The sequence below is a fragment of the Hypanus sabinus genome, unplaced genomic scaffold, assembly GCF_030144855.1.
Source record: "Hypanus sabinus isolate sHypSab1 unplaced genomic scaffold, sHypSab1.hap1 scaffold_1341, whole genome shotgun sequence".
Lineage (NCBI taxonomy): Eukaryota > Metazoa > Chordata > Chondrichthyes > Myliobatiformes > Dasyatidae > Hypanus > Hypanus sabinus.
Window position 1 is genome coordinate 51778 of NW_026779411.1, and position 23313 is coordinate 75090.

The 23313-nt window shown below is 44.4% G+C and overlaps 1 protein-coding gene across 2 annotated transcripts in view; it reads right to left on the bottom strand.

Moving 5' to 3' along the window:
• The window catches only part of LOC132386844 (NACHT, LRR and PYD domains-containing protein 3-like), a 39942-nt gene extending 32180 nt beyond the window's left edge, over positions 1–7762 (bottom strand). The window contains exon 1 of one of the 2 annotated variants that reach the window (XM_059959187.1): positions 1260–7762. The gene's annotated coding sequence lies outside the window, so the exon portion shown is untranslated. The remainder of the gene's footprint in view (positions 1–1259) is intronic. The other variant, XM_059959188.1, reaches the window with a different exon arrangement.
• Between the last annotated feature and the right edge of the window lie 15551 nt (positions 7763–23313).

Here is a 23313-nt window from a genome sequence, read left to right on the forward strand (position 1 = left end):
ACTGATACCTGGCGCATCTACTGACAGAGTCACAGAGCAATAAAATGCAAATTCAGAGTGTTCAGCCCAACGAGACAATGCCAACCACAGTGCCCACTGAGATGGTCACAATTTCCTGTGATGGGGCCATCTCCCTTCTGGCCTCTTCACTCCATCTACACACCCCAACTGCTTTTTGAATTATGGAACTGCACCTGCCTCATCCACTTCCTCTGGCTGTTTCATCCACATGATCCCCAACATCTGCATGAATCCGCCGCTGATCAGATTGGGTTTGCAATCTCTTTACCAGCCCCTGTCCATTTAGATCCCCGAGATGCTACGATAATCTTCTCTGTGAACAGCAACTACTAATGTTGTGCATTCTGCGAACTTACCAGTCAAGTAATCCTTGTGCAACCGCATCCAAATCATTGCTACAAAATAACGAATATCAAAGGTCCCAATTTGTAGCCCCACCGCACACCTCTAATTACTCGCCTCCATTGCGAGGAGAAATCTTCAACCAGCACTCTTTGCTTGCTACCTTGAAGCTAATTTTGAATACATCCAATTTGCTCTCTCCGGACAGCATGGGACCTGATCATCGAGACCAAGCTGCCATGTGACACCTTGTCAAATGCTTTGCTGAAGGCCCTTGCACAACATCCATGGGAGCATAACTTTGAATTTCCACCTCTGCTTAATGTCACCTTCACAGGTTCTGACAATGTAATTAGCAGAAAAGTACTTGATGAGGCCAAGGTATGTCAATGTAAATTATGGGTTGCCATGTGCTAGTTAGGATTGAATAAAATGCAGTGTTGGGATATTTTCCTTTATAAATGGTCTGTTCACAGCAGAGGCCGACGCGTCGATATATTCGAGGGTAAGTATATCACTGCAGATTGCAATAGCCAATGGGATCAAGGACATGTTGCCGCAGTTCATGGTAATTCCACATTTCTGCAATCACTGCAACATGACACACTTGGTGCTTCTTATAAAGGGAGGAAATTGTCAACGCATTTTAAGATGATTATAACGTTACAAGGAAACATCAGAACTAACCAAAAGCTACTTCAGATGATGCAGTCCCTTCAAATGAGTAAACACTCAGAGAATGTGAGTGACTGTAAAGAGCTGGGCTTCTGAAAGCACATTACCAGACCTGGAGTGATTGCAACTTGTTCTGACCGAGGCATTCCACCTATTTCGTACCTTCCTTTGTACAGGTCTGTAATGTTTACAGGACCAGTGTTCGAGTGAATGAGACTCACCAAACTTTCTCCTGACTGAATCAATGGAAACTCTGAGTCAGAGGGTTCTCTTCAGTTGGTACTCTCAGTCCTCGGGCTGGTTCGCTTGTCGCTGTTCACTCGTTCTCAGTCGTAGCTTCTTTCCAGCTGTGGGCTTTTTTCCACTAAATCTCTCACCGCAGGTCTAACTTTAACCAGAGAATGAAGCACATTAACAATACAAAGGAGAAAAAAATATTTCTGCTCAATTTTTTCAAAAGCGAATCTCTCTGATATTTAAACGCTGAAGACAAATAAAATAATCTCATGGAACAAATTTGTAACTGTCCCTCACACGTCACAAATCCTGATACGGGATATTAAGGACTCATCATTCAGTCATGATAAGATATCAGAGCAGAATGAAGTGATTCAGTCCATCGAGTCTCCTCCATCATTCAATCATGGTTGATTTTCTTTTTCGCCCCAATGCCATATTCCTACGTCCTCTTATAAACTGCTGGAAACTCGGTACATCAGATTGCATCTGTGGAACAAGACACTGTGGAAGACCCAGTATCAGAACTGATATCAGAACTTTATCCAGGATGATGCGTGATATGCTGAACACCTAATTGCGCAATTTGGCCAAGATCTCATACTTGCTCATACCTATAATGGGGGAGGTACTACACACAGTGTTATGAAAAGGTAGGAAAAGTGATTACCGGGGCATTAATAGTGAATCTTTAGAGAAACGAAAACGAAAAGCTCTTGAATTTATAGTAAATGGACCGTCTAGTTATTCGCTGCTCAGAATTAGTTCTATATTGTTAAGCACCTGAGCATCATTGCCTCACTGTACGCTCCCACGGACAAGGCGAAATTATTATTAATTTTTCTTGCGTTATTCATTACTATTTCCTGAATACCAGACAGGTTCCCAGTGAAATTTTTTTGTCCACTCTATTGACTTATAACATCTCCTTTATAACAGGAAGCACGATAATGTACCATATTCAATCGTGATTAATATGCATAGAATGCAACGTGCTTCGTCCCCAATGTTCCCTCTAATGACTATTTTTGCCGCTGCGTGGATCAACCATTGCTCTGAGCCGGGAATTTTCACACAGCCTGAAAAAAGCGCAACATCGTTGATGTGTCCTCTTTTGTAAAATGCATCTATGAATATTTTAGGATGAAGACAGACAAGAGAAAAACAATTCTTTTAATTTTAATTACTAATTAAAGGACAGGATAAAAATGCAGCGCAACAAAGAAAAACGTTCAAGTTTCATAAACATTTATACGACAGTGTTTACTTCCATCTGCGCTGCAACAAAGGCTCCGTTCGTGGGAGCATTTTGGTTATGCAGAAGCGCAGATTGGAGGGAACAGTGACGGGTCTCTCTCTCCAGATTATCCGTACCTTACAACAGTGTTTCGTCCACTGCTTTGCCAGAGACAGCCTATTGTTGCAAGCATGCAAATAATCAACAATCAGGCCCAGACCTCATCCGTGTTCATATTCGAGATGGGTGAAGGTTTGCCTAAATGGGAAATGCACTAAATGGCTTCTTTGTTAGGTACAACTCTATACCAGCTCATTAATATGGATCTGTTCATCATCTGCTTGCAAGTCAAAGCACAAACACATGCAGATATGGTCAACGGGTTCAGTTGTTATTCAGGCCAAACATCTGAAGAGGAAATAAATGTGATGTAAGTGACGTTGACCGGGGAATGATCGCTGGTGCCAGACCGGGTGGTATGAGTGTTACGGAAACTGATCAGCAGCTTGGATTCTCAAGTATAAATCTCTCGGTTTACTGAGAATGGTCCGGAATCAAACCAAAGGAAATCCAGTGAACAGCGGTTCTAAAGGCCCCGTTAATGGGAGAACTCAGTGAGATTGGGCAGACTGATTAAATCCGACAGGAAAGCGGCAAGAACTCAAATAACCATGAACTCCAACAGCGGAGTGCAAGACAGCCTCACTGAGCACCAAACATAGAATGTGGACGGGGTGCAGCCGCAGTAAACCCCGAGCATTCACTCTGTGTCACATCATTAGGAACAGGAGTACATAACAACGTGCCCATTGAGTGTAGACTTCCATACTTTTATCAACTGTCAGTGAGATTTATTATAGGAATTTCTATCCTAAATATCACTGCCAGATATATAAAGTATTTGTTTAAAAAAAAACATACAAACAGAATAAAGCACACATATTCGTTAATCCACGCAATCCTCAGGACAATATTGAACTGATAGAAACAATAGCATTACTAGGGCGACCAGTGGGCGTAATAAAGCACAATAGCATTTCCCCTATGACCCTGTCCTTACCTGGTGTTGGACTCCAGGTCTGAACATCTGAATTTTATGTCCCTAACGGTAAGTGAACACTCCCTGAGCAATGTTCAGTTGATAACGCGCTCATAAACCAGAACTTCAGTCTATTCAGCATGTAACGTCACACCTTGTTCCACAACGCTTGTGCTAAACCACATAAAAGCTTAATTTCCATGAACAAGTCACTCTTACAAGTGGCCGGAACCAGAATTAATACTACAGTGCAAGCGGTGCAATAATTTTCTCTCTCCAGAACACTTGATCTGCTCTGGAGAGGAATCACAACCCGCATCCTGGTCCGGTTGAGGTGGCGTCGTCACTTTAATTTATTGTACCAGTTAGGGCCAGTTTATTGTCAGATTATAAACTCCAGCGACAGCTCAGGGCAAAGATCGCTGTTGGTTTATTGCACAGAGACAGCAGAAGGAAGGGCGCTCTCAACTCTGATGGAATATTACGTATTTGGAATAATGTTCTCTTTTGAACAGGAGGCATTACTTTGCTCCAGATTTAACTGTGCCCCCTCTGCCTGGAGCAGACTTCAAGGTCACCCCGTTTATAACGAGCCATCTTTAACAGTTGTCCGCAGTTGGACCATTGCAGTAATGGACCAACTGGAGAGCAGCTGTCCCGAGATAACCATCTCCCAGAGATAACTACCGGTCAAAGTCAACAGCGAGATATGGACGCCCTTCTCCTTCAGCTTATTGCTCACTTACTGGAAACAAGTTGCCACATCAGAATAGCAATCATATGAAATTATCATCATATCCCGCTGGCGAACTTGCCTGACAACCCGTTTATTTCACAAATACACCCACCAGCATCGCATTTATTTTACAAAAACTTGTACCGTTCCTCATCAGAGAACGATGGGTAAAAACACTAATTTCACTGCGTTTCTTCTCTGTCAGAGTGTGCTGCTGGTATGTTGAATTAGTAAAAGGACATTCGCCTCCTCAGTCCTGTTCCGTCATTCTCTATGAACACAGGGGACTGTGATCTCAGCGACTCATCCCTGCGACAGTCTGCAACATCTCTCTCCCTTGCCTGTCAAGAATCTCTCCGCTGCGGAATTAAACTCACTGAAAATAATCCCTGCTTCTCGTTTTCTTTGAGGAAGAGAATTCCAAACACACACAAGTTACACCACATAGGGTGTGGAATTATTAACAGGACATTCACTCCCTCATCCTGTTCCGCCATTCTCTATGATCACAGCTGGACTAAGAACTCAGAGACACGTCCCTGCGACGGCCTGTAACACTTCACTCCCTTGCCTGTCCAGAATCTGTGCCCTGCGGAATTTAAAACATTGACAACACCAAACCCTGCTTCTCATTTCCTTTGAAAACAGTTCCACCTCATAAAAATAACCTCATCTATCTTCAGCTGTTTCAGCTTCCCCTGGAACAGCAACTGATAGTATTGATACGGTAGATAAACTAAAAATACTTGCCGTGACAAGTGGGCTTATTGAAACACCATAACACAGCCCAGTACAGTCCCTGTTCTTACCTGGAGCTGGACTCCTGAGTCTGGTTTCAGTGAATCCGAGCATCTGAATTTTATTGGCTCGAACAGTAAGTGAACACACCCTGAGCAATGTTCAGTTGATAACACGCTCATAAACCTGAGCTTCAGTCTATTCAGCATGTAACACCGCACCTCGCTCCACAACGCTTGCCGTGAAAAACGCAAAAACGCGTTTCTGACATGTGGTTCGAGCCAAAAGTGCGACTTCACTGCCCGATGCAATGATTACTTTCCTCTCGAAAATTTGATCTGCTCTAGGGAGGGAGCACTACCCGTATCCTGGTTCGGTCTGTTGGTGTCGTCCCTTTGATTTATTGTTCACCTTGGGACCAGTTTATTGCCGGATTATAAACTCCAGGTACAGCTCAGGACAAAGATCGCTGTGGTTTTATTGCACAGAGAGAGCAGAAGGAAGGGAGATTGTAAAATATTATGCACTTGGAGTCATTTATATATATATTTTTCCTTTTGAACACTGGGCATTCCCTAAGTCTGCCCCAGCTGCCTGGAGCGGACTTGAAGGTCAGCCTGTTCAGAAAGAACCATTTTTAACAGAAGTCCGCAGTTGGTCCATTACAATAATGGGCCGATTGTGGAGCAACTGTACCGAGATAACCATCTCCCAGAGATAACAACCGGTCAAAGTCAACAGCGAGATATGAATGCCATTCCCCTTCAGTTTATTGCTCGCTTACTGGAAACAAGTTACCATGGCAAAGTAGAATCATATGAAATTATGATCATATCCCGCTGGCCAACTTGGCAGGCATTGCACTTATTTTACAAATACATCTACCGTTCCTCGTCTGAGATCGAAGGAAAAACATCAAATGTTAAATACACCGGGTCTCTTATTTGTCAGAATGTGCTACGGGTCTATTGAAATAGTAACAGGACATTCGTCCCCTCAGTCCTGTTCCGCCATTCTCTATGATCACAGCTGGACCATGATCTCAGTGACACATCCCTGCGACCGGCTGCAACACTTCACTCCGTTGCCTGTCAAGGATCTGTGAGCTGCCGAATTAACCACATTGACAGAAAACTCTTCTTCTCTTTTCCTTTGAGGAAAAGTGACACTAGTTCCACCTCAGTGGGAAAAGAAACAGTTTCCCCTTACAGCAGCAAACATGTTCCCCACATTCCTGTTCGGAATCCAGGTGATGTTCGACGTCTCCAGCATAAGCTTAAATCATTTATGTAACCACCAGCGGATGAAATCTCCTCACCTTCATCTAAATGACAGCGAATGCAATCAACTCCCCGTCTTTATCGTGTTCCAGAGAACACAGAGTAGAGGTCAGCATTGAAGAGAACGGGTGACAGCAGCAGATGCTCCAGGACATGCACTCAGTGGCCACATTATTAGGTACAGGAGGTACATGGTAAAGCGCCCACTGAGTGTAGTATTTGCTATTTTGGTCTACGGCCAGTAAGAATTATCACATTATTTGTTAATATAAATATTACCGTCAGATCTACCTCGTCTTCGCTGAAAAAACACATGCAGAATAATCGAGATCGCAGATCCGTAAAGCCGCGCGATTTCAGTGGTAATATCGATATGGTAGAAATATTAGAAGTACTGCCGTTACAAGTAGGATTAATAAAACACCTTAACATTCCCGAATACAGTCCCTGTTCCTACCTGCTGCTGGACTCCTGGGTCTGGTTTCAGTGAATCCGAGTATCTGAATTTTATGTCACTAACAGTAAGTGAACACACCCTGAGCAAAGTTCAGTTGATAACACGCTCATAAACCAGAACTTCAGTCTATTCAGCATGTACCGCTACACCTTGTTCCACAACGCTTGTGTTAAACCATACAAAGGCTCACCTTGCTTGAATGAGTCTTTCAAACTTGTGGTCCGAACTAGAATTAATACTTCAGTGCGCGACATTTTACCACCTCCAGAGAGGAATCATAACCCGCATCCTGGTTCCGTTCGGCTGGTGCCGTCGCTTTGAGTTATTGTTCACCTTGGGACCAGTTTATTGTCAGATTATAAACTCCAGCGACAGCTCAGGGCAAAGATCGCTGTGGGTTTATTGCACAGAGTGAGCAGAAGCAAGGGCGCTCTTCACTTTGATGGAATATTATGCATTTGGAATAATGTTCTCTTTTGATCAGCGGACATTCCCTTTCTACAGATTTAATTGTGCCCCCTTAGCCTGGGCTTGCACTGATTTTAAGTTGGCCAATTTAAAATCCATCTTTAACAGTTGCCCGCAGTTGTAAACTTCGGGTAATGAGCAATGGGGAGAGACTGTGGCGAGATTGCTATCTCCCAGAGATAACTACGGGTCAAAGTCGACAGCAAGATATGGATGCCCTTCTCCTTCAGTGTATTTTTCACTTACTGGAAGCAAATTGCAGGATCGCAGCGCCATCATTTGCATTTGAGACCATTTCCCGCTGCTGAATTTGCCTGACATCGCATTTACTTTGCACATACATCAATCAGTGAACGATGGAAAAACTCGAAACATTAAATTCACGGGGTCTCTTATTTGTCGGAGGTTGTTGCTGGCTTATTGAATTAGTAGCAGGATGTTCGGCTATTTTTATTTGAAGAAAGAACAAGCAGGACAGAGAGAGGTGACTACGTTGATGTTGTGTACTTGGGTTTTCGAAAGGCCTGTGACAAGTTGCCACACTTGAGGCTGCTGAACAAGCCAGGAGCCCATGGTATCACAGGAAAGGTTCCAGCATTGATGAATCAGTGCCTGATTGGAAGGAGGTCTTATGGTCTTACGGAAATGCAGCTTCCCTGGAGGTGGAGGAAAGAGGTGGAAGAGGCAGCGGGAAGACATGGTTTGTCAGCTCTGAGAACGAGTTGAATGTACCATAACCTTCAGGGTGAATCGGAAAACCATCTGAGGGAATTGGAAATGACAGAAGCAGGGTAGATGTGATCTCATGTGTTGAGGGCAGGGGTTGTGTCTCCATCAGACCCTCAGTAAAATGGTTCAAGTTACAATTTGCAAGTAATGTGCAGGTGAAATCATAGTGTTTGGGACAGGTTTAATCACTGATTCTGACCCAGCGAGAGGGTTAGTTTTGCTGTAAGGAAGCAACATTAATCGAAGTAGACACAGGAACTTCATCAATTGACAGTTGTTTAGCTGAAGTGTCCGAACTGTGTATTACCTTGACAGAAACAGATATTCGCAGTGGTGACAAAGGGATTCAGTTCAGTCTGGTTTATTTCAAATTGGAATGGGATGTGGAGTTTTGAAATCAATGCCTTGTGGTGCCACCATCTTTAATTCAGCGTGTTCGGAGCGGTGGATCACACAGCACGGGAACAGCCTTTGGCTGTCCTTAACTGTTCTGACCATCCACTCACTGTCTACACTGGTCACATTTATCAGCACTTGGTTCATAGCCGACTGTCTCTCGGCAGTTTCAATGTTCATCAGGATTATTCCCTGTATCACGTCTTGAATGACGGATCAAGATGAGGTACTAGCCAGTTCTCCCGGAGTTTGCTTGTGGCTAGGCTGGTCACAAGTATATTGCTCAAGGGCCCAGCAATCTCTTCACTTGCCACTCTTTGTAACTTGGGGTATATCCCATCAGGGCCTGGAGACGTATACGCCTTAATGCGCTCTAAGAGACCCAACACTGTCTCCTCCCTTACTTCAAAATGCCTGTGTATACTTGTACTCTCCGCACTGATCTCCCTATCCTCCTTGTCTTTCTCCTTGGTAAATACTGATGTGAGTTACTCATTAAGGACCTCACACACATTCTCGACGGCTCTGTTTGATTTGACCTTCCTGAGCTTTACATACTTTTCCTTTTCCTGATTGACTAAATTCATCACTTCTCACGATATTTTAGGTTCTCTGACGCTGCCAATCTTGTCATTTCGTCATACTGGAATATACCCGTCCTATACTCGGTGCAGATGGATTATAAACACACTCCCTATGTCAGATGTGGACGCCAGAGTTACGAAGAATGAACAGCTCTGATGGGCAGAAGGGTGCAGAGTTGCCCATGACCCCCCCCCCTTGGAGAATCACAAACCGTTACTGTTGCTATCCTGCTAATGAGAGAGAGAGAGATGTAAGAGAAAACATGCTAAAATTGGAACATCTGCTACAGATAAGAGAGATAAAGCAGGGGAGTGAACTTGTTGATCTACCATATTATGACTTCTGAAAAACTTATGGGTTCTGAGAGTGTTGTTCACCTTGTACCATCCTGTTCATTAAAATTCCTCAGTGGACTGCCGCAGTGGGCTGGTTTGATGGACACAGTCATTCAAAATTGATGGACAACTGAGACCACGTGAGTAAGGATAAAAGTGAGTTCTGGGGAGACACCCCTCAGGCACACCAGGAGAAAAACTATTGAGCGCTGCTTGAGTGTTGGAATCCACATGAAGGTGTGGGGCATCGGAGACCGAACAAAGGATCGGTCAGTTTAACCCACAGCTTTATAGCAGGGCCGGTGGGGGCTTGTGTGTGTGTCCACTCATGCCAGAGTGACGAGTCCACCACAGGAGAACGATCTAGCTGAAGGACAGAGGGGTGATACCTGAATGGCCACAACACATCGACGGATCAAGAACGTAAAGGAAGGTTTGCCTGCCTGTAGTTGTTACATCTTGCTCTCTCTCTCTCTCCAACAATTACAACACAACGACCAACATCTACCTCAGCATGTGTGAACTGAACTGAACCTTATATTGACATTTGACAATTCATTATCCACTAGACATTGACAGAGCTTGTTTATTATTGATTATTATTATACCCACACTTTTAGGTTTAGTTTTGCTAACGTGTATTATCAATATATTTGCATTATTGATATTGATTTGTGTATCTTACTAATAAACACTATTTGAAAATAGTACCAGCAGATTCCAACGGATACTTCCTTCTCTGCTGGTTAGACACCCAGTTAAGGGGCACGTAACAAATTGGGGGCTCGTCCGGGATTTATTTAACAAATAGGGAGCCAGTGATTCGGGGTATATGTCCATTATCTGTTCTGGTTGCGTAGGTAACCAGACGGGAAACCAGAAGAGATGGAAATAGACAAATTTATAAAGAACCCGACTTTGGGGGCATTGGAGAATGCCGGGAAGGTTGTTTTGGAGAGTGTTGCGAGACGATTAAATCTCTCGGCGGTGGTCTCATTTTCTCAGCCGCCTTTCTCGACATGCTGCGAGTGATTGCGCATGCGGGAGAGATCTTAGAATTTAGGGCCGGGTCTAAAAGTTAATACACTTTTTGAGGATGTTGGTTTATTTGATATATGGAGGGACCTTTTCCCCGTCAGAAGGGATTACATTCATTATTCTGCTCCTTATTCTGTATATACCAGAATAGATTTTCATAACATTTGGAAAAGATAAAGACAAAATAATCACCTGTGTAATTTGAACAATAGATGTAAGTGACAATGCACCTATATATTTATCTGTTGATTTTGACCTACAACCAAAGAATGCTATTTAGAAACTAAATTCAAGTCTACTCAATGATCCGTACTTTGAGAAACAAATTAAAAGAGAAATTGGTCTCTACTTAGAGTTCAATGATAATGGAGAGGTTACACCTCTAAATTGATGGGATATTCTAAAGGCTGTCTTAAGACGGAAAATTACAGCGATATCCCCATATAAGAGAAAAAAATAAGGAATAAAACATCGGAGGAATTACAAAATAGGCTGAAGGAATTAGAGAAAAAGCACAGATTGAATTTGGCACAGGATACATTAGTGGAAATTCTTTAAAAATAGGAATGAAATTAATAGTTTGGCTGTGCAAGAAATCAAGAAAAGAATAATGTTTCTGAAACAGACAATACATGAAATTCGATCTAAGTCTACTGGCGTGGAAACTGAAAAAAAAAGATAGCAGAAAATACAATTCATAGAATTAGAGATCCAAGAACAAAAATGTTTAAAAAAAGCTAAGTGAAATTCAAGAAGCTTTTGAAGGGTATTACAAACCGCTATATTCCAGAGTTCCAGAGGGAAGCATAACCCAAATGGACACCTTCCTGAATTCTATAGAGTTACCCACTTTAAGCGAAGAACAAAATAGAACGATGACGGCTGACAGAACTGAAGTTGAATTTAAAAACTGCAATTAGTAGGCTTAAGTTAAGCCAGTCGCCAGGATCAGATGGGTATACGGCAGAGTGGTACAACGGATTTAAAAATGAGTTAATTCCTGTTTTACTCCCCACACTGAACTGGGCTATAAAAAAGGCACAAATGCCACCCAGTTGGAAGGAAGCGATAATCTCAGCTATACCGAAAAAAGGCAAGAATAAAATGGAATGCAGGTCATTTAGTCCAATATCTACTTTAATGCGGATTACAGATTATTTACCTCCATCATGGCCAAACGATTAGAGGAGTTTCTAACCATACTGATACGTGACGATCAGACAAGCTTTATCCGACAACGTCAAACACAAGACAGTATACGAAGGACACTTCATTTTATGGATGACATACAAAAAAAATCGAAGCAATAGTGATAAGCGTGGACGCTGAAAAGCATTTGATTCGGTTAATTAGAATTTTCTTTACAGAGTTTTACATAGATTTGTTTTCCAAGACACAATTGTTAAAACTATACAGACACTCCATGATAACCCTACTGCTAGGATTAAAATCAATGGATATTTATCAAATAGTCTTACCCTAGAAAACAGCACGAGACAGGGTTGTGCATCGTCACCGCTACTCTTCGCGTTATATCTGGAACCATTAGCTCAATACATCAGACAAAATGAAGATATCGGGGAATTACTATTAAAGGGACAGAGCATAAATTGGCTTGTTACACGGATGACATTTTGATCTATCTAGGGCAACCAACATGCTCTTTACCTAATTGTTGCAGTCCTTTGTACAATATGGTCAATTATCAAGATACAAGATCAACATAGATAAAACCTAATTACTTTCATATTACTATAGCCCAGCAAGAGAAATTGAAAGTAGATATCCCTGGGCATGGCAAACAGAGTCTTTCAAATACTTTGGCATCATTTCGCCAAAAGATTTGGCAAAATTATCAGAATGCAATTATCAGCCTTTATATAAAAAATAAGGAAGAAATGGCTTGATTGAACCTGATTCCTTTTTGCAGTCTCAGTTCAAGAACTGAGTCTATTAAAATGAATATACTGCCCAGACTGTTATATCTCTTTCAGACCCCACCAATAGAGAGTAATTAAAATCAATTCAATGAATGCTATCTGGCAGGGCAAAAAGCCTCGGGTTCGTCTCAAAACTTTGCAATTAGCAACGGAAAAGGTGGGATGGAGCCTACCTTCTCTTAGAGATTATTATTTTGCAGCACAGTTGAGAGCTGTAATATGTTGGTGCAACCCGTCATGTGACGCTCAATGCAAAAAGATTGAGGAGCGAGTACTGCCATCCCCATACAAGCAATTTTGTCTGATAACAACCTGCAGAAGTATATAAATACTATTGAAAACCTATGGGTGAAATTGAATCTTAAAATATGGAAAACTACTATAAAAGAATATAATCTAGATGGAGATATTGTAATTCTTAAATGGTGTGCGTATGACTCGGATTTTACGCCAAATAAACTGGATGCTGGATTTAAGGACTGGTCAGATAAAGGAATAACAGTTCTTTGCAACATAATGAAAGAAGGAACACTGTTCAGTTTTGAAATGCTTAAAGAGAAAGATTTATTAGAAAACAAGGTTTTTATCGGTATTTACAGATGCGACAATATGTTAATAGGAAGTTTAAAAATGTAACCAAGGCTTGTACATGCTTGATAGAGCTACTTAGAAGAGCATATAATTCAGATAACGGTAGTAGAATCATTTCAAGTATGTATAAGGGTTTGTCAAATGTTAACACACATTCTACTTCATACATTAAAACAAAATGGGAGAAGGAAGGAGGGATAATTATATCTGATGATGAATGGACAATAACATGGAGATATAAATGGAAGTGTACCAGTTCACAGAAATGGAGGGAGTTCGGATGGAAAAACTTAATAATGTGTAATCCCATTATGATAGTAACCTCCCTGTTTGCTATAGAAATTGTGGAAATCAAAATGCAAATCAGTATCATATTTTTTGGGACAGCCCTGTTATCAAAGACTATCGGAGGGGGATACACAATGCCCTACAAGACATCTTTAAATGTGAAATACCCTTAGAGAGTAAGAGCATATATTTTGGGTATATACCTCAAGAATAGTTGAAAAGAGATAAATATTTAATGAATATACTGTTGGTGGCTGGTAAGAAGACTCTTACTAGGAAATGGTTATCACAGGAGAGCCCAGCTTTAAATACATGAATGGAAATTACAATGGACATTTACAAAATGTAGAAGATAACAGCATCTGTTAATCATAAGCTGGAACAATTTGATTTATACTGGGAAAAGTAGTTTAACTACATAATGCCTCATTTTATTCTCACACAGTAATGAATATATTGTACAAAAAAGATTACTCCTTACTTGTACATAGTTTTCTGTTTTTTCCTTTTGCATGTTTTTTATTTCCACTCGTTTCTATGAGTGTAAACCTCAGATAAATACTTTGTGGAGATCTGTGACATATATGATTATATGATATATATGTACAATGTGTGAAATGCATCTTATGGAAATGTTTGCTTGATGATGAAACTCAATTTTAAAAAATTACAAAAAATTAGAAAGAGCCTTGGATTAAAAGCATCATATGCCATTGGAATGCACTTTGGCATGGTCCAGTAAGGGAGACTGTGAAAATTTAAGGACTTGAAAGAATCACAGATAGTGTGGAATATTTCCCCGCCTAAACTATACGGGCGGTAATAATTGCCTTCCTCATTTGAAATAACCTGTGAGCATCCGTGGTTTTCACAGCTTCTTTACTACACAACCAACGCGGCTTCAACTCCTACCGCTAACTGCAAGGAGTACGTACGTTCCCCGGCGGCTGCGCCGCTTTCCTCCCACCGGTTGGTGGGTCAATTGGTCGCTGTAAGTTGTCCCGCGATTGGGCAGCGCAGCTCGAAGGGCCGCCCGGCCCTATGCTTAAATAAATAACTCGACAAGCTGTGGGTCCAGAGCACAATTGGATAGTACTGGTGGTTGTCTGAGGTCCGAGTCCAGTGATACGATCAGTTGTCCGAAACTGCGGTCATCCTTGCTTGCAGTGGATGACCATCAGGTCTGGGACCCGGCATGCCCTGCGCTCTCCAGGGACTGCTGCAACTCCACCTTCCTGGCCGATGGATCTCACTATAGATCTCACACGTACATGTGATGGGGCAGAACACGTGGAAACCCGCGAGGAATCTCTGGGTTGCAGGACAAGTTATTTAAACTTCGGTTGCAAGCTATTAACATTACGAGATCGCGGTAAACGTAATAAAAGTAGTTAAAAATACGATCCAATTAAAACAATAACCAAATCTGTGAAACGTACTAAGAGCTCCCACCTGAATAAATCATTTTCATTTTTAGAATCTTTTCATTGGTACATGATCTTCTACAGCTGTATAATGTTACAAAACATCAACAGATTAATATGTAGACAATTAATAAAGCTGAAGAAAAATAAAAGCTGATCGTAGTACATACAAATGGAATATATATTTTTCGGAAAAAGATTGAAAAAAAGAACCCCGTCTAACCATCGTCTCAGTTTTATAAAAATTAATGAAAGCAGAAGACAGAAATGCCGCCATTGTAAGGTTATTAAGAATAGGCTGAAATCCAGAGAATTCCTGAGGGTGAGTGAGAACCGGGAATATGTAATTTGGAGATAAGACCGTGAGGTCAGTTTCATCAACAGTGGGCAGATGAAGAGGCGAGTGAAGAGACTGATCGGTTGGGAAAGAAGCGCAAAAGCCCACGACGCGCTGCAGAACCAGCAGCATTGAGCCAGTACAGAGCCCAGAGAGCAGGTCGCTGCATTCACCGAACGAGCGAAAGACAAACATTATGATTACAATTCAATCGAAGTGAACTGTGCGGAGCTCCGAAGCAAACTGAATGACTATGAAAAGAAAACTAAGCAGGGACTTCAAAGGGGCGGGGTCCTGCCGGTGACGCTTATAGTGACACCACTTTGAAGCTCTAGCCTGAGAATCACCCGACCCCGCCCCCTCCACCGCACCGTCGCCGGTCCCGTCCGAAATTCCGAATTATTTCAGCCCGCTCTTGGGCAGTCTCCCGAGACAGTGACACCATCCGAACTCAGAGGAATTGCAGGCCAGACATGACGTGGGCACTACAGCGACCCCTAGCGCGTCAGGTGAGGAGGACAGCGATAATACAGTAAGACTGACAAACGTGTCATAGCTTGCTTGAATACAGACCAAGAGAGTGAGCACACCCAGGATTGAAGGTGAAACTGTTGTCAATCAATGTATTAACAAGCTAACACCAGTGGTGGCAGTTCTAACAGCAATTGGCTAGATGATTGGCAATCTCCTGAGAGACTTTCAGTGCTCAGCCGAATCTGTGGCTATTGATGAAGAAGAACTGAAAGTGTTTCAAACATTTAAACCGTCATTGTCCGCACCTGAATTAAGATTCACTGCTACATATAAACCATTTATCCGAGATGTTAACGATAAACACATGATGGAAGTCACACAGAAAAATATAGTCTGAGACCCTGTGTCCATGGATGTTGCAGAAATCTGCTGTCTAACACAATATAGCTTGACATCTCACTAGGCGGCAACATCGTCCGTTTGCTTCTCATTTGGCGGGTATTTTCTCTCCATTTATAGTCAACCCGTTCAATTCGTCTACATTTTATGACCCTGTATTCTAGATGCCATTTCTTTGCCAATTCTCATAATCTGTCTGAGTAGTGGTGCAGTCTCTCTAATTCCCCAAAACAAAACATCAGCCGATTCACTTCTGACTCTTCCGCTTGTTGTTTCATCAAAGAACCCCAACAGATTTGACAGGCAAGATTTTCCCCTGAAGAAATCATGCTGACTAAAGCATATTTCACCATGTGTCTCCAGGTAACCTGAGATCTCATCCTTAATAATGGACGCCAACAACTTCCCCACCACTGAGTTTAGACTATCTGGCCAAGAAGTTGCTTTCTTCTGCCTCTCTCCCTTCCTGAAGTCTGGAGAGCTGACCCAGAGATTCTTGATAAGAATGCCTCCACAATCTCTCCGGCCACCTCTTTCAGAAACCTGCGGTGTCACCATCTGGTCCAGGTGGCGAGCCTCCCTTCAGACCTTCAGGTTTCTAGGAACCTCTCACTTCTAAAGGTGACCACTCATTTCATGATCCCAGACACCTGGAACTTCCACCAAACCGCTGGTGTCTTCCACAATGTAAAACATCGCAAAACAATTTCTCACTTCTCACTTCCGCTATTTCCTTGTCCCCCATTGCTACCGCTTCAGCATCTTTTTCCTGCGGTCCGATATCCTCTCTCACCGCTCTTTTACACTTTATGCATCTGAAGAAACTTTTAGCATCCTGGTTAATTTTATTGACTGACGTAATTTCGCATTCCACCTTTACCATAAGTAATGACCTTTTCAGTTGCCTTCTGTTAAGTTTTAAAAGTTTTCCGAATAATCTGACGGCCCATTAATTTGGCTCTATTATATGCCCGCTGTTTCTTTTGTGTGCTGCCTTTGACGTCTCTTGTTGTCTACGTTTCTGTCACCTTTCCTTTAGAATAATTCTTCCTCTTTGGCATGTATATACCCTGTGCCTTCCGAGTTGCTCCCGGATAATCCTGCCATTGCTGCTCTGCCGTCACCCCTGCCAGTGTTCTTTTCCGATCAATTCTGGCCCAATACTTCTCATGGCTTTGTAATTCCCCCTAACTCCACTGTAGTACTGACTCATCTCACTTCAGGTTCTCCTTCTCAAATTTCTGAATGAATCCGAATTGTGATCACTCACCCCTAAGGTTGCTTTAACCTTAAGCTCTCTAAACAATTCTGGTTCGTTGGCGGGCAGCATTGCGTAAAACACCAAGACATTCTACAGGTATGTGAAGAGCAAGAGGATGAGATGTAAAAGAATAGGACCTATCAATTGTGACATTGGGAAAGTGTGTATGGGACTGGAAGAAATAACAGACGTACTTAATGAATTCTTTGTTTCAGTATTCACTATGGGAAAGGATCATTTTGATTATAGTGATGACTTGCAGCAGACTGAAAAACTTCTGCGTGCAGATATTATGAAAGAGGATGTGCTGGAGCTTTTGGAAGGCATTAAGTCGGATAAGTCGCCGGGAGAGAATGAGATGTACCCCAGGCTACAGTGGGAGGCGAGGAGGGAGATTGCTGAGCCTCTGGCGATGATCTTTGTCTCATCAATGAGGATGGGAGAGGTTCCGGAGGATTGGAGGGTTGCAGATGTTGTTCCTCTATTCAAGAAAGAGTTCAGAGAAAGCCCAGGAAATTATAGACCAGTGAGTCTTACCTCTGTGGTTGGTAGGTTGATGGAGAAGATCCTGAGAGTCAGGATTTATGAACATTTGGATAAGTATAATATGATTAGGTATAGTCAGCATGGCTTTCTCAAGGGCAGGTCGTGCCTTACAAGACTGATTAATTTTTTTGAGGATGTGACTAAACACGTTGATGAAAGTAGAGCAGTAGATCCTGTGTATATGGATTTCAGCAAGACATTTGATAACGTACCCCATGCAAGGCTTATTGAGAAAGTAAGAAGGCACGGGATCCAAGGGGACATTGCTTTGTTGATACAGAACTGCCTTGCCCACAGAAGGCAAACATTGGTTTTAGAGGGGTCATATCCTGCATGGAGGTCGGTCACCACTGGAGTGCCTCAGGGATCTGTTCTGGGAACCACACTCTTCGTGATTATTATACATGACCTGCATGAGGAAGTGGAGAGATTGGTCATTAATTTTGCTGATGACACAAAGGTTGGAGGTGTTATGGATAGTATGGAGGGCTGTCAGAGGTTGCAGCGGGACAATGATTGGACGCAAAACAGGGCAGGAAGTGGCAGATTGAGTTCAACTAAGGTCAGTGTGAAGTGGTTCGTTTTGGTAGGTCAAATATGAATATAGCATTACTGGTAAGGCTCTTGGCAGTGTGGAGGATTAGCGGGATCTTGGGGTCAGCGTCCACTGGACGCTCAAAGCAACTGCGCAGGTTGCCTCCGTGGTTAAGAAAGCGTACCGTCTGTTGCATAAATCGTATGATTGAATTTAGGAGCTGAGGGGTAATGTTGCGGCTATACAGGACCCTGGTCAGACCCCACTTGGAGTACTGTGCTCAGTTCTGGTCGCCTCACTACAGGAAGAACGTGGAAACCATAGAGAGGGTGCAGCGGAGATTTATGAGGATGTTGCCTGGATTGGGGAGCATGCCTTATGAGAATAGGTTGAGTGAACTCGGTCCTTTCTCCTTGGAGCGACGGAAGGTGAGAGGTGACCTGATAGAGGTGTACAAGATAATGAGAGGCATTGATCGTGGGGACAGTCAGAGGCATTTCCCTGGGCTGAAATGGCTGCCACAAGTGGGCACAGGTTTAAGGTTTTAGGGAGGAGGTACAGAGGGGATGTCAGGGTAATTTTTTTAGTCAGAGAGTAGTGAGTGCGTAGAATGGGCAGCCGGTAACGGTGTTGGACGCGGATAAAATCGGGACTTTTATGACACTTTTTGATAGGTACATGGAGCTTAGAAAAATAGAGAACTATAGGTAAGGCTAATAATTTCTAAGGTAGTGACCGTTGTGGGCCGAAGGCCCTGTATTCTGCTGTCGGTTTTCTGTGTAGCTTTGTCTCTATCACGTGATCATGGCAATCCAACTCCGTGGACCAGAGCGCCGCCCGCTGGCAGAACAACAGCGGTGCATCACAGCAGAAGACCTCCGCTCCTTTCAATGCTTGACCTGCCGCTGCCCACGAGGGCAATTAGCGGACTGGTCTTCACTGCAAGACCGTTGAAGTTCAGGAAGCGGGATGTAATGATAGACTTGCAGAGGGTGAGGCCACGCCTGGAGCACTCAGCACAGTTCTGGGCCCACTGTTTGGAAATGATGGGCAGTCTTCACTTGAGATGAGGTTATTGCGGCTGCTCTTCAGGCTGAGAGGCAGCGCTATCACAAGAGTGCAGAGGGTTCCCACAATATTCTCCGGAGTTTAAAAGAATGAAAGGGGAAGTAACTAAAATAAACAACGTCCCCAGGAGACAACGGCCCTGGGTCGCTCAGCCATGATCGTGTTGAAAGATTGATGGGCCGAGCGGCCCGCTGCTGCTCTCTGATCTGATAGTGCGTGCATTCAGTGGTGTGGGTCAGTGCACGGAGAGCGGGGGTGGGGGGAGTGAACGGCACTGGGTGATGGGCCGAGCTGCCTGCTACTGCTCTCTGATCTGATAGTGCGTGCATTCAGTGGTGTGGGTCAGTGCACGGAGAGCGGGGGTGGGGGGGAGTGAAACAGAGTCTGTGAAGGACGTTGTTGCGGAGAGGAGAGAGAAAGCGGAGCGGAGAGAGAATATCAGACGCTGAAGTGAGGGTGGGGGACACATGCTGCGATTTCAGAGCGAGGAGCATAAATCACAGGCAGAGTATGCAAATGGAATAAAGGGAATTACAGAGGCATGAGAGAGGAGCTTGCCCAGGTGGGTTGGAGGGGGATGCTGACGGGGGTGACGGCGGAACAGAGGGAGGTGCAGTCTGTGGCAATCGTTCACAAGTGGCAGCACAGAAGCGTCCACTGAATATGCAGGGGAGGCAGCCGTGGCTGACAAGGAAAGCCTGGGACGACTTAAAAGCCCAAGGAAAGGACGTACATGGAAACAAAGGGGAGTGGACATTTGAACGACTGGGAAGCCGTGGAAGTCCAACAAGAGGCAATTTTTATTAAAACGGCCTGCTCCTCTCACTGAGCATGCTCCCTTCTCCTTCACATATCGACCCTCCTGCCATCGATGCCGCCACCTTCTTTCACTAACCCTGCCCCTAATCTACGAGTAGATCCCACAGTCCACTGTCCCCTCTTGTAACATATCGCCCTGCTGCCGGGAGCAGGCCTGGCCTCTTCCCAGCTGTCCCCGCGCGGGGCGGTGGAAATCGCGTCGCCCGAAGGCCCTGGTTCTCCTTTTGTAGATACACTGTTCTTCCGTCAAAAAGTCCTAGGGATCTCCGAAAAGTGAAGATATTTTTATTCCGAATAGTTAAGATTTTCCGAATATGTAATAGTTCACAAAGCGCAGGACAGATACGTCCCACTGAAGAACTTCTCAAAACGCAGTGTAGGCCACCGTGGCTGACAAGGGAAGGTGAGAACGGCAGGAGAGCCCAAGGAAAGGACGGAAATGGCAACAAAGGGGAGTGGACAGTTCAATGATTGGGACGCTGTGCAAGTCCAGCAAGAGGCAATTGCTATGAAAGGCGGTAAGTGATGAAACAGTGAAATGTGAAGGCTAACTCGGCAATAAGATAAAGTGGCATATCAGAAGTTTATTTTTCAGTTCTATAAAGAATAAAAAGGCGTTGAGAATTGATATTGGACCATTCCAGAATGATGCTGCTGAGGTAGTAATGGACGACAACGAAATGGCGGATGAACTGAATGGGAAATCCGCATCAGTCTCCACGGTGCAAGTCACTATCAGTGTGCCCGAGCCCCCGGAGTGCGATCACTACTGCAAAGGAAAAGGTGCGAGTCAAACACGAAGGCCTTACGTCACCGGAACCAGATGGACTACATCACAGAGTCCGGAGAGAGGTTGCTCATAGTTACTGAATGCATGGGTCATGATCTTTCCAGAATCACTCGATCCCGGCATGGCCCAGGAGGACGGGAAATTTCCAGCTGTCACACCGCTGTTTAAGGAGGCAGGAGGGCAAAAGAGAGGACATAGCAGCCGGACCTCAGTGGCTGGGGAAGTGTTGGGAGTCTATTATTTAGTGCGAGGTTTTGGAGACGAATGATAAAATAAGCCAAAGTCAGGATGTCATCTGTGAAGGGAAATCTCACCTGACACAAAAAGTGCAAAACTTTAAACGGCAAAACGTGTCGGATTGAATACGGCGTTGGGAAACGCATGATAATGCATTTTGGTAAAAAGGAACAATTGTGCGGACTGTTATGTAAATGGGGAGGGACTTCAAACATCAGAGGGGCAGAGCTTGGGTCTTGGCGCAAGACTGCCAGCAGGCTGATTCTCTGAAAAAGAGGGCAGGTGCAATGTTGGCGTTTCTCTGAAGTGGAATAGGATGTAAAATGGAAGAGATGTTCTGGAGCTTTATCAGAAACTCGTCGGACCACACCGTCTGTCAAAAGCTTTTCGGGCCTCCTGTCTCAGAAAGGATGTATTGCCATGCGACAGAGTCCAGAGGAGGCTCGCGAGGATGGCTCCGGGAACGAAGCGGTTAACATGGGAGGAGCGTTTGGCAGCTTCGGGCCTGGACTCACTGGAATTTCGAAGAAAGCCGGGGGTCTCACTGAGGGGCCAGTCTTTGGGAACAGAAGTAAGAAGGATGTTTCTGGTCAAACAACGGTGACCCTGTGGGATGCTCTGCCACAGTCTGCGGTGGAGGGCAAGTCCGTGGGAATACTGGAGCGGAGGTTAATAGATGCGTGATGGCACGGGGCATCACGGGATATGTTGAGAGGGCGGGTGTATGGAGGTGAATGGGATCCGGTATCAGCCGTGATGAAATGGCGGTGAGACTGGATGGCCTGAATGACTAACTCTACCCCTATGTCTTATCGTCTTTTCGTCTTACCACACTGTGCCCAGTGACGCGGAGAGGGGTAGGGAGCTCCAGCTAAGAGGGGCTCAAAAAGAGAGTTAGATTCTGGAGGAGGGAGTGAGGAAGGCGGAGTGTGAGAGGCGGTGCAAGGTGGGAGGAGGAGGAGAGGGAGATGGACGCGAAGAGGGAAGGAGCGAGGGAGAGTGAAGTTAAAAGGATAGTAGAGGGAGGGTTAGGAGGGGGAGGAAACATTAGGGTCTCTGACACGTTTGCAAACGTTCTGAAAGATTCCGAACTCCGGGATCTCTTGTGGCGAGGTTGGGGAGAGAATGGCCGGAAATTGTCCTACCGTCCACCTCTACTGCTTAATTTCTCGTCTCCCTGGCGACCCTCCCACCGCAGTCTCACGCCCTCGGTCCCGCGCACCCTTTCTGTGTATCCCACCCGCCTGACTCTGTGTCTGTCACTACCCTGTTCCAAGATGTAACCCGATAAATAACTAAATAGCCGTTTGTATGTCGCGATGAGAGGGTTAAGGACAGATTGCTGCCTCCCATTCAAGACACCGCCTCCTCCCACCGGCTCCTCCCAGTGACAGAGCCGCGAGCCCCCAGTGACCCTGCCACCACCTTCCACTGAACCCACCATACCCCCATGGTTTCCGCCCCGCTTCCCACTGGCTGGCGTCCCCTATTCTCAGTGACCCTGACCCTGCCTCACACTGATCCCGTCCCCGACAACTTACTGACCTCGCCCTTCGTTCCATTCACCGCCCCACCTCCCGCTTGCCCAGTCACTTCCTTCCACTGACTACGCCCCGCCCATACTGACTCCGTCCTCTCTTCCCGCTGGCTCCGCCCACTCATCTCAATGGCCCCGCCCCCTCCTCACACTGAGCATGCTCCCTTCTCCGCTGCGCATCGACCCTCCTCCCATCGATGCCACCACCTCCCTTCACTAACCCTGCCCCTAGTAGATCACCGAATCTACTATCCCCTCCTGTGACATATCGCTGGGAGCAGGCCTGGCATCTTCTCAGCTGTCCCCGCGCAGGGCTGTATTTGCGAATGTATACACTCCAAATACCGATGACTCCTTGTTCTTTGAACGTCTTTTCTCGTTTCTGCCTGATTTGAATCGGTATTCCTTAGTGATCGGTGGAGATTTTAATTTTTGGCTTGACCCTATATTAGACCGCTCTTCAAGTAAAACCCCTGTCAGTAATAAATCACTTACTTTTTAAATATTTTTATCTCAATGTGGTATTCTTGACGTGCGGCCGGTTTCCTGCTAAAAAAAGTCCCCAGTTATTGCATCTGCGAAAATTTAAATTATTTTTTTTTGAATACTTTGGAAGTCCGTAAGCCAGAACGAAATCACCAAAGAGGTGTTCTGAAACCCGAAGCTTCCGATCGCAAACAGTGACGCGAGAATGTGTCTGCCAGATGGATAACTTTCAGCCAAAGGAATCAAATCAAGCTGAGAAACAGTTTAA